Consider the following 10,716-nt stretch of genomic DNA (forward strand, 5'->3'; position numbering starts at 1 on the left):
GATGTCACAACTCGGTGAAAGGAAGACAACCCCTCTCACCGCGTCGGGCTAAATCACCTGGTTTGAGAGACTTGAACAAGCCTTATTCTGAAAGGCTTCTGGATCTTTTGTTCCAATTTGTATTGTTGGATGAACACGAAGTTGTACACAAATGAATCCCCTCGGCTGTTTCTTTAGCTAAAACACTCATTTCTCTGCCACCTTTCCACTTCTGCAGAACAAAGTAGCCCAGGCTCAGTCAGGATGGACGGAAAGCGTCTATAAAACGTAAATTCTTCAGATTCTGCATTAGATTTAGGTCTTTCAAACCCATAAGTATTCCTTGAATTAGATACTGTAGCATCTCTATAGCATCTGTTTAGAGTTGTTGTCCTGGTCTTGAATTAACCATTTCAATCTCAAGTCTATTGAGGCCTTCAACAAGTTTTATTTCTTGAGTTATTTGCATTTTGGTTCCGGATATCCATATCCCCGTGAAGATGGTGTGCGGCGTTGGGTTTCTGTCACAGCTTTTGGACGCCAACCAAGATGTTGGAGCCGCACAATATTATTCAAACTGCAATCGCCGCTGTAATATCACTGTGTAACGAGGAATCACAATTTTTTGGATGCAACATTTGGTTGGATATTGTGTTTCGAGTGCCACGCGGTCACATTCTGGACACCAAGGCTAAATCTGGCCAATTGGATGAGCTCAAGAAGCCCTTGGTACCAAGACCTGATGTAGATCATCAACATCTCAAGTCTGTCTCTTGAACTTGTGCAGCTCTAGTCCCATGTGACACAAACACGGGATCTTATTTATCTATCTATCGCGGTAAAAACGGGGGGCCAAATGCTGAAATTTGGTGACAAAATTCTTGAAAAAGTTTAAGGGAAACGAATACTTTCGCAAACTGGAGCGCATGTTGGTGTTTCCACAAGCCAGGGGTGACAAAAGACCCATACAGGATGTCACATGCCTGCCTATCCCATTGTGTGATTTGGCCAGGAAACAGGACATTCACTCAGAGAAGAGTGGAGCAGAAGAGGTCAGGGCAGATGGCCTGTTGCAACTTTGGTCTTTTGGCGTTTCGACGCTCTTCCTTCAATTTTTCCAAAATAAATACCGACGATCCGCGCAGGTGTTGACATGTCAACACTTGATCCAGCTGACGCTCAGCCGGCAGCAGTCGGCTGTCCTGTAATCCTATCGCACAGCCTCTGAGCCTCATATGGAGCCTGGAAACTGAATGCACGTTGCACTCAGTAGGACAGCCAGCACCAATGATTGCGCGTCACTCATTAGTCGCTCATCCATTGTGAGCAAAGTGTGCAGAAAAGCGCCAAGCATGACAACAATAACAATAACAATCACAACAACAATAGCAATAATGGAGCAAAGGCGTTTCAACAGGTGATCTCATCCCTACGCGTTGTTTTGGAGCTGGCAAGTGAAGCATCCGAACTGTTGCTTACCTTGTGTCTTTTGTTGTGATCTGATCGCTCACACTTTTATTGTCTGGCCGTGGAGAGGCTCGTCCGGCGCCGGTCAGTCACTCGCAGCCCCGCTCTCTCGCTCTCTCTCTCTCTCTCACTAAGAACAATCCTCCCAGAAAGTGTTTGTTTTGAACCAGGGGTCACCTGATCGGCGTTAAACTCGTCCACAAAGTCCGAGAGAGGAATCTGTTGCCTGTTGGGCATAATGAGCTCCACGGAGAGCCATCCGCTCTCCTCTCCTCTCCTGTCCTCTGTTCTCCTCTCCTCTCCTGTCCTCTCCTCTGCTCTGCTCGGCTCGGCTCTGCCCCGCCTCCGCGCTGCCTTCCTCGGATGGGACAGTTGAATGTCCCTCTGCCGCTGCGTCGACGCGGCGCCGCCGGCCAATAGAAACGCTGCCCAAAACCCTCCACTGGTTGATTGGAGGTGGGGGAAAAAAGAAGAAGAAAAGAAAAATGAAGAACAAAGCACGGCGGCATAAATCAAGCAGCTCTGATGAGCGAAAGCTTTGACTATTAGGGGCGGGTTAAAAAAAATGAAAAAAATAAAATAAAATAAAAATCATGAGGAAAATGTCATAACTGTAGGAGAAAAGAAAAAAAGTCGTAATATTACCAGAATGCAGTTTTAATATTACGACAATAAAGTCATACTGATACGAGAATAAATCCTAATATTGGGAGAATTAAGTGGTGATTTTATAACAACTACAAGAAATGTAATTATTTTTTTAAATGAAACGAGAAATTGAGCATCTTGTGAAGTAACATTCACTAACAGGAGAGCAACGTAACAGAAGGGCTGCTATCTATCTATCTATCTATCTATCTATCTATCTATCTATCTATCTATCTATCTATCTATCTATCTATCTATCTATCTATCTATCTATCTGTCTCTCTGTCTGTATCTCTGTCTGTCTGTCTGTCTGTCTATCTGTCTGTCTGTCTCTGTCTGTCTGTCTGTCTGTCTGTCTGTCTATCTATCTATCTATCTATCTATCTATCTATCTATCTATCTATCTATCTATCTATCTATCTATCTATCTATCTATCTATCAAGTAATGTTTGCTTCCAGTATTGCTATTGTAGTTATACCCCTGCTGCTGCCACCACTGTGCTGTAGCATTGACATTGTGTGTTCAGAATGATGCACCTCCTTTTCCAAAAAGGGCCAAAATGTTAAATCTTCTTGTTTGACCAGGCAAACAAGAAGATTGGTATCAGAGATGCAGACTGGCCTCAGATTACAGAAAGTCGACGGTATCTTCAGTAACCACTTGCTACGACCCAGGTTTGATGAGTACCACCTCCGCATAGACGACATGTGTAATCTCGTATCGGATGAGCTGCAGCACCAGTGGAACTGATTGGGTACCACTCTAGATGAGTCTTGGTGTCATCTGCAGCATTCAGATACAGCCTCACATTTTGCAGTTAACACCGTAAAAGCATGGCTTCATCCTGCTAGTGGTCATAGTGTAACTTAGCCTGGTTGTTGCCTTCCTCCATAATTCTACTCGATTCTCATCGTCCTGAGGAGTTGAGAAGGTCAACGTTGAGTTTTGAATTGTATGTAAGAATGTAGTTTCGCAAAGTGAACAAAGCCACTCGACCCGTGTTGGCCACGCTACCCAATGCTGAGCTATTGGACTGCAAGAAGATTGTTTCCTTCTTGATCAAGTTGATGTTAGTGACTGGGGGAAAAAAAATCAGACCTGCAAGCAATCATCAGCCGAGGGACCGGATCCTATGGATGAAGCAAAGCGCAGAACAAGGGGCCGGTTGTTTTTACCAGGCTCCGTGTCACTGCGAGAGGAATCACTTCTTGGCTCACATTGAACCCTAAATACAAATCAAACACCACAATCAATCTGTGGATTGTTGCTGACTATGATGATACCTTTTATGATCACGGATCTATAGCTATATAGCAAGAGCTTCATCTTTCAGCTAAGCTCCTAATCACCACAGCGTACCAGAGCTGTGATTATTGCAGAGGGAGCCCAGATCGGTCCATCTTTCTCACTCGTTGTCAAGGCACCAAGACACTCAAACTCCTCGGCCTCCGATGAAGACTCTTAATCCAGACCCCCAGGGACTATTGCAAAATCAAAATGCAGACTGCAAATGCACAAACCATTGTTGATTTTTTTGTCTCTTTGTCAGATGTATGACAGTAAAAGAAGCAAAGAGAAATACTGAAATCAGACACTGTTAAAAGTTTTACAAGCTTGTATTAAAACATTACATAGCGTTTTAAATAGACGGCCGACTTTCCAGCGACTGTGGTATAAAGGAAAGGAGTGTCGTGCGGCTGTGGCCTCGTAGTAGACGGAACAATGGAAAAACCCTGTAATCCACGCAAACCGGTGGAGGAAGGAAATGGGAGGGCTGAAACTGTCCAGAAGTTCATCAAAGATTGATGGCGACAACAACAACATCAACAATGACAACAACATAATGATGCCCAGTGGAGGAACGGAGGTCACGAAGAAGGGAACAGAAGGTGAGTCCTCATGCCTGAGCAAAGGCCCGCTCTGACGCTCGCACCTAAATGAGTCACCCTGGGGACCGCCCTCTTTCCCCCTAACCCTTTGTGACAGTTTCTGCGAGCCTGTGATTAGGCTCACCCCAGTGCCATGTGTGCACCACATAGCCCACCACTGCCTCCCCCTCCCGGCTCCCTAAAACATGCACTGCAAATCTGTGCTGGGCCTCGATTCCTGCTGAGATTAGCCCTGGAGCTATTGTCCTGATGACACTTCATATAAGCTATGAAGATGATCCAAAGACGGCCTTGCATCGATCGATTGAGATTTTTAGACAAGGTCTCCTTTGCAACTCTTTCATAGATTTTGACTGCAAGTAAAACCGATTTCTATGTTGGATGAGACTGAAAAGGTAAGAGGTTTTAATGAGGGGGCTTGCTTGTTTAAGAAGGGGGAGAGGGGTAATAAATAAATTTTCAGTACAAGGGGATTACGTGGTGCATGTGGAACAGATGTTAACACAGAGAGGTCTTCCCTCGTGAGAGTAGCTGCTGACTGACACAGTCTCACTGGCTCGTTGCCAATGTGTATCCCATCCTCTGAGACTTTACTTCCACATTGCCCCCCCACCTCTCCAACGGCAGACTAACACAGCCCACCCCCAGCCCATCAAAGTTTGGTCTTGACCTTGATGGGCTGCTACTGTCTTCTTCCTTTGTGTTCACACAGACACTATCTCGGCCAACTTTCCTGCCCTTTCTTTTTTTTGTCCTGACAAAACTCAGAGCATTCATGAACAGCTTGATGAACCAGGGCAGTGGCTCGAACAATAAGTGGGCATTGACCCCTTCCGTCCCATCTCATCCTTTCAGGCCTTTAAGCAGGTCAGCTGTTGTGTTGCATCTCCCACACCAGCAACCCTCATCGTCCAGATTGATTTTTTTTTCATACATCTTTCACATTTTCCAGGTCAGAATGAATCATATTCTGTCACACTGAAAACCACAAGCATCTGTCTATTTCATTGGGATTTTATGGAATGGACCAACACAAAGGAGTGCATGATTGTAGAAGAAGGAAAGTGATGGGTGGTGGTCAATACTTAAAAATGGAATAAGTATAATAACGGAATAAGTATCACACATGAACTTTTAATTTAGTCCAATGCCTCCTAAAAATCTAGAGCAATCAATCGCCTTCAGAAATCACCCAGTTAATTAAAAAAAAAACATTTGCATTGATGCCATTTAACTCAGAATAAATGCAGCTGTTCAGATGTTTTGGAGAATATTCATAAGACAGTTTCATGAAGGCCAAGGAGCAGAGCAGACAGACCAGGGATAACCCTTTTAAATGTCATGTATCTTATTCAGCAGGTTTTTTTTATTGTTGTGGGAAGGACCTGAGTGACATCATTTAAATGATTTATTCATTCATTCATAACTTTTCCCAACCTGCCTTGTCCTCTTCAAGAAGGAGCTGGAGCCTATCCAAGCTGTCAGTGTGGCAGGAGGTGCGAGGTCTGCTGTCGGTTAAAGGGCCAGCTAACCGTGCAGCCACACACTCACACATAGGGCCAATTAAGACTCTTTGACACATGAGTTTGGGCTGTGGGAGGAAACTGGACCGGACATTGAGAACCTTCACCGCTGACATTTGAACTGGACAAGGGAATTTGACCATTTGTTTGATTCTTTTTTTTTTTTTTTTGCAAGAGGGACATATTCAATACATAAAGGAAACTTATGTCAGACATCTCTGGTTTAGTTTTTCTACATAAATTATTATTAATATTTTAACATGGTTGGGAACATCTGTGATATCTACTACAAACTCCACCTTGCATTATTACTGATTATGTATCGCACAGTGCAACAAAAGAGGCTTCAATGTGAACTGTAGAGACAAAAACATTTGGCATTCTCTGCAATGCCTTGCATCACTTTTTCTCAAGTTGTTTTAAACTGTGAGGGCCACAGTCCTCTCTGATGCAATGCTTCTGGAGCCGCGGTACATTTGTCTCCCGTAGAACCTGCGGGGAGATGTACGTACTCCCTTTGCTTGTTCAACTCCACTGCATTTTTTCATCATGAACTGTTGCTGTAAGGTTCGCCAGATAACTTTATCTAGCACACTTATTAACCTTCTGCAGACAGATGGGCCTTATGGGTCCATCTGTCTGCAGAAGGGTCCTAATGCGATGCAGCCCCTTGTTTAGGATTGGGAGCATATTGGAAAGGGTTAAGTTAAGGGTAAGCGTTGGGGTTAAGAAGAAGTTACTAAAATAAATGGAAGTCAATACAAAGTCCTAAAATGGGTAGAAATACAAAACATCCAAAGTAATGAAGAAACATATCTTGAGAAATATAAACTTAATTTATCCTGACCGAACTAAAACTGAATTTAGTCTTCTGCACTGTGTATGTGTATATGTACCCCAAAGCCCTTCACACTACATTCAATCACATACTGATGATGGTGAGCTACATTGTAGCCACAGCTGCCCTAGAGCGGTCTGACAGCCACAGGCTGCCAATCAGTGGCGCCATCTGTTGGGCCCTCTGATCATCACCAGCAGGCAAAGCGGGTAAAGTGTCTTAACATTCTGACTAGCCTTCGGAAACTGCTGCGCCTTATGGGGCCTAAAGCCTAGTCCAGATGTGTTGGCCCGCCTTTGTTTTAGGTTTAGCAGTATGGTGTAAATTAAGTTTTGGTTAAGAATACCCTGGTAATGATCAGGGTAAATCTAAGTGTTTGGCTTAGCCATAAATGCAGTGACTAAACGGAAATGAAGCCAATAGAAGTACAAACTTGCGTGTCTGTGAGTGGCAGAGCAGTGATTAAACCCTCCACTAAAACTTAATGTGATCACATCGGTGGAAAAGCGAAACCTCCGAAAGGTTACAGCTTTTTTTTTTTTTTTTTTTTTTTGCAAGACAGATGGAAATTGCTCTGACTCAACAGGAAGCCAAGCAGAGCGGAGAAGGAATAACAGGAATGCAATAAAGTAAGGAGCCTGTGAGGACCTGACAAAATCTTTATTTTACTCAGTTACTCTGGCTCTCGTTTCAGTTTACCTCCTTGATTGAAGCATTTCACTGCTTACTATAATTACTATAGAATTGTCCATTGTATGGACAGGCAATACTACAAAAGACTCAACTGAAACTTGCTGTAATGCATTCATTATTTATTTTAAAATGTATGCACCCATTTTGCTTTCGTACTCAACACGGACATCTTTAATTTGACCCTTTTTTGTGCTGCAGGTGATTGTGTTTATCAGGGTTAATTATTAGTCAGTAGGAATGTTAGATCAGTGATATTATAGCAAAAAATAAAAAATAAAATAAATGAAATCTTTATGTAACCACTGAAGACTCACTTTCTCTTTCAAAACAAATAGTGTCGTATATATCAGCAGAACTGTCTGACAATAAAATACACTCTGAAATCCACTTTTCTAGAATTAATAGACCTGTATATAAATGTTTTAAATAAAATATTTATAAAAAGGCGTTCAAATCTCTTGCTGCTGAAGTTACATATATAGTAACTGATATAAAGAGAGCAGTTTTGTTGGTTTTTTTGTGTGTGTGTTTGGCTCCCTCTAGTGGATCTTCCACAAACAAGAATTGCTTCAGAGTGAGTGTCATTTTTATTTTTATCGGCTTAAAAACTACAGTTTTTAAGCCGTTCTCCTGCAGACAGTTCGTGATATTTGCTCCTTTTGTTAGTGTTTCGATCGTCTGCTTCCTGAAGCTGTAGTTTGGCTGATGTTGCATGAAAACTGTTTGGAAAAACCCACTAAAAATCCTCCTTTGGCCTCTCCAGTTTTCAGGCACGTGAACAACTTTAAGTGTCTGTTTTAAGTGCCTTGTCGAACTAAAACCCCATGCCTCAGTCACATCAGCTGCCACCGCTCCTCCAGAATTGTCATTAGAGCAGCAGCTTTGAATCCTTGTCAGCAGCATTATTATCTCCGGCTGGAGGTTTATGTGTCACCTGTTAGTGCCTTTAGGATGCATCGACTCCAACTATGTGTCATGGGTCCACTCCAGTCTACTTCATCTTCAAATAATGCATCACTCTCTCCCTTGAAAGATCCTCCTTGTCTCCTTCTTTATTCAGTCTACATTAACAGTGTAAATGGACCATGAACAAGCACCATATATTTACAGACTTTATCAGAGCCATAAGGTTTCCCCCTTATGGAGAGGGAAGAAAAACTCGAGAGAAAACCTTCTGCTTCCGTAGATTTCTGTTTCCATGCGTGGGTGCCTTCTGTTTTGTAGTGAGCAGGGCGGATCTGAGCGATGCTGTTAAATCTTTAATGATATATTTTTAAAAGTTTAAGATGGCCAAGATGGCTCCAGAGGCCTCAACATGAGTAAATCCCATTACCACGAGTTCAGATCTATGAAAGTTCTCAGTTTCTCCACTGGACGTGTTTAACTGGAGGATGTTAAAATCATTTGAATGAATCCAGAAGTATCACCAGCTGCTGTCACTATGGTCCGGTAAGTTGCTGCAGTTTCGCTGTAGATCAACTTCTAATGCTATCAGATGTAATAAGAGACTACCGATTACATCGGAGGCTTTGCGTAATAATTTCAGATAAAAGTCGAAGAATATTGGCATATTAAAAAAAAACAATATACTTACCATCAGATTCACTGAAGCACGGCTTAAATCTGTCACGCAAAGATTATAGCCTAGTCAAAGTTTATTTCTACAACACATTTAAAACAGTAGTTAACAGTTTAAAAATTATGAGCAGCTTAAATAATCAACAGTTAGAAAAAGAATAAAAACAAAACCAAAAAGCACAATATGTTGAAATAAGTATGAAAGTCACCACGACATAGACTAAAACAACCTGTTTTCTAGGACCAACAGCCAACGGGTAGAAATGGGTTTTTTAAAAAGTACACAGTGCAACAAATGTATTTTCAGGCCTCGGCAGGTAGCATCACTCTGTGCTAGAGAATACGCTGGTGAGGAAAAGGAAGCATTATTTGTGCTCTGGTGCAGTAGATCCGGTGAATAACTCATTATCATTGGTAGAGAACACAAGATAGTGCCATGACTTGTCCCTCTGTGCGCCGACAAATGGCCTTGTAACAAGTAGCATCCTCACACATTAAACAGTAAAATGAATTTCTATGCCCTCACCACTCATGGCGGGGAGCCTCATTCAGACAGTAGAGCACAGAGTAAGAGACATTCGACACGCCATTCTGTCTTTTGTACTGTTAGAAGACGTGTAAATGTCAAACTTTTTTTTTTTCCCCTCCCTGCCCCGCACGAAGAATTAGACACGAAAGACAGAAAGTGTATCACAGGGCGTTTGACAGACGGTGCAGCCTGGAAATGGGCGAAGGTACTGAGCAGGCTGTTGGAGGAAGGTGACAAAATAAGCGACTGGAAAAGAAACCAATTTTAGAACCAAGTTGCAGGATGGAAATGGCTGACTCATTATTCATCCTTCCCCTTTTCAGTGGCTGCATCTGTCCTGGCGCATTGCAAAATTTAGCCTTGTAATGGAAGAGCGGGGTTTTGTCTTTTGTCATGTTTGTGTTTTCTGGTTCCATACGTGTAAATTTGCGATGGAGCTGGAGGGGGGGACAACAGTGAACCTGTCAGTGGTACAAATACACTTCTGTAAGCAATAGGTCACTTCGTTTGTAATATATATATATTTATATATATTGACAATGGTTTCTACTGACTGGGCTGCTGAACGAGGACACTGACCCTGCGGAATAAATGTCACAGACAGTTTTATGGTTCACATTTCCCCAGTGAGACCAGGAACCGTGGAAAATGTCGGCACATTTAATTTGATTACATATGTGGAGATATGTACAATGAGATAGTTACACAAGTAAAGATAAGAAGTTTGCTTCCTGTACAAGATCTTTAGCATGCTGGGCATGAACAACTCAAGCACCTTATCTGCACTCCTGTTTCCCCTTCTTGCAACAGAAAAACACAAATGATGTGAAAGCAAAATGAAAATGATTTTTTCTTTGTTTCTTTTTTTTTTTTTCCGCAAATATAAATCGAAATGGGTGAAACCCATGAGGCAGCATTTTTTTAGGACCACAATTTGCTAAAAATTACACCTAAGTATCCACAAGTAGCTTTCTCCCAAAGATTCTCAATTGGATACACGACTGGACTTTAACTAGGCCATTGGAACACATAAACATGCATCAATCTATGCATTGTACCTGTGGCTGTATGATGAAGGCCGCCCTCCTGGATCCTCTGTGTAAGCCAAGGTGTCAGACCAGTTTTTTTTCCTCACGTTTTTCTTTTATTTAGCTCCATCCATCTCCCCACTGATTCTGATCCCTATTAAAAAAGACAAACATTCCCCCAGCCCAATTCTGCCACCACCATGCGCCACCATGGAGATGCTCTACTCAGCTGATGCGCAGTGCCTCGTATCGCAGTGGCTCATAAGAGGCCAACATCAGACCAGTGCTGAGTTTCAACTTTCAAGATACAAGAAACCATGACACATGCTATATGCTAAGCTAACGTTTTGGTTTTTCGTCCTGTACTTGGCGGTTTTTCCGCCCTTTCATCATTTTTGCATTTTTATAGTTTTCGGGGGTTTTCTGCCACCAATATTTTCCGCCGTGAAGAGTTGCTCTTTGGTGTGGGACATTTTATGCCAGTCTTGGGTGAATCGGTAGCCGTTTTGGGACATTTCGTACCCACTTTGAAAGCCTCCTGG

General features: G+C 42.5%; 2 protein-coding genes across 2 annotated transcripts in view; one reads left to right on the forward strand and one right to left on the reverse strand.

Annotated features, from left to right (window-relative positions):
- The window catches only part of frmd4ba (FERM domain containing 4Ba), a 48,004-nt gene extending 46,277 nt beyond the window's left edge, over positions 1-1,727 (reverse strand). The window contains exon 1 of the mRNA XM_055024908.1: positions 1,459-1,727. The gene's annotated coding sequence lies outside the window, so the exon portion shown is untranslated. The remainder of the gene's footprint in view (positions 1-1,458) is intronic.
- Positions 1-10,716, forward strand: part of si:dkey-245f22.3 (uncharacterized protein LOC492819 homolog) — a 351,352-nt gene that overhangs the window by 95,127 nt on the left and 245,509 nt on the right. The gene's annotated exons all lie outside the window — the stretch shown is intronic.

Source organism: Poeciliopsis prolifica, unplaced genomic scaffold, assembly GCF_027474105.1.
Source record: "Poeciliopsis prolifica strain line A6 unplaced genomic scaffold, Auburn_PproV2 SCAFFOLD003, whole genome shotgun sequence".
Lineage (NCBI taxonomy): Eukaryota > Metazoa > Chordata > Actinopteri > Cyprinodontiformes > Poeciliidae > Poeciliopsis > Poeciliopsis prolifica.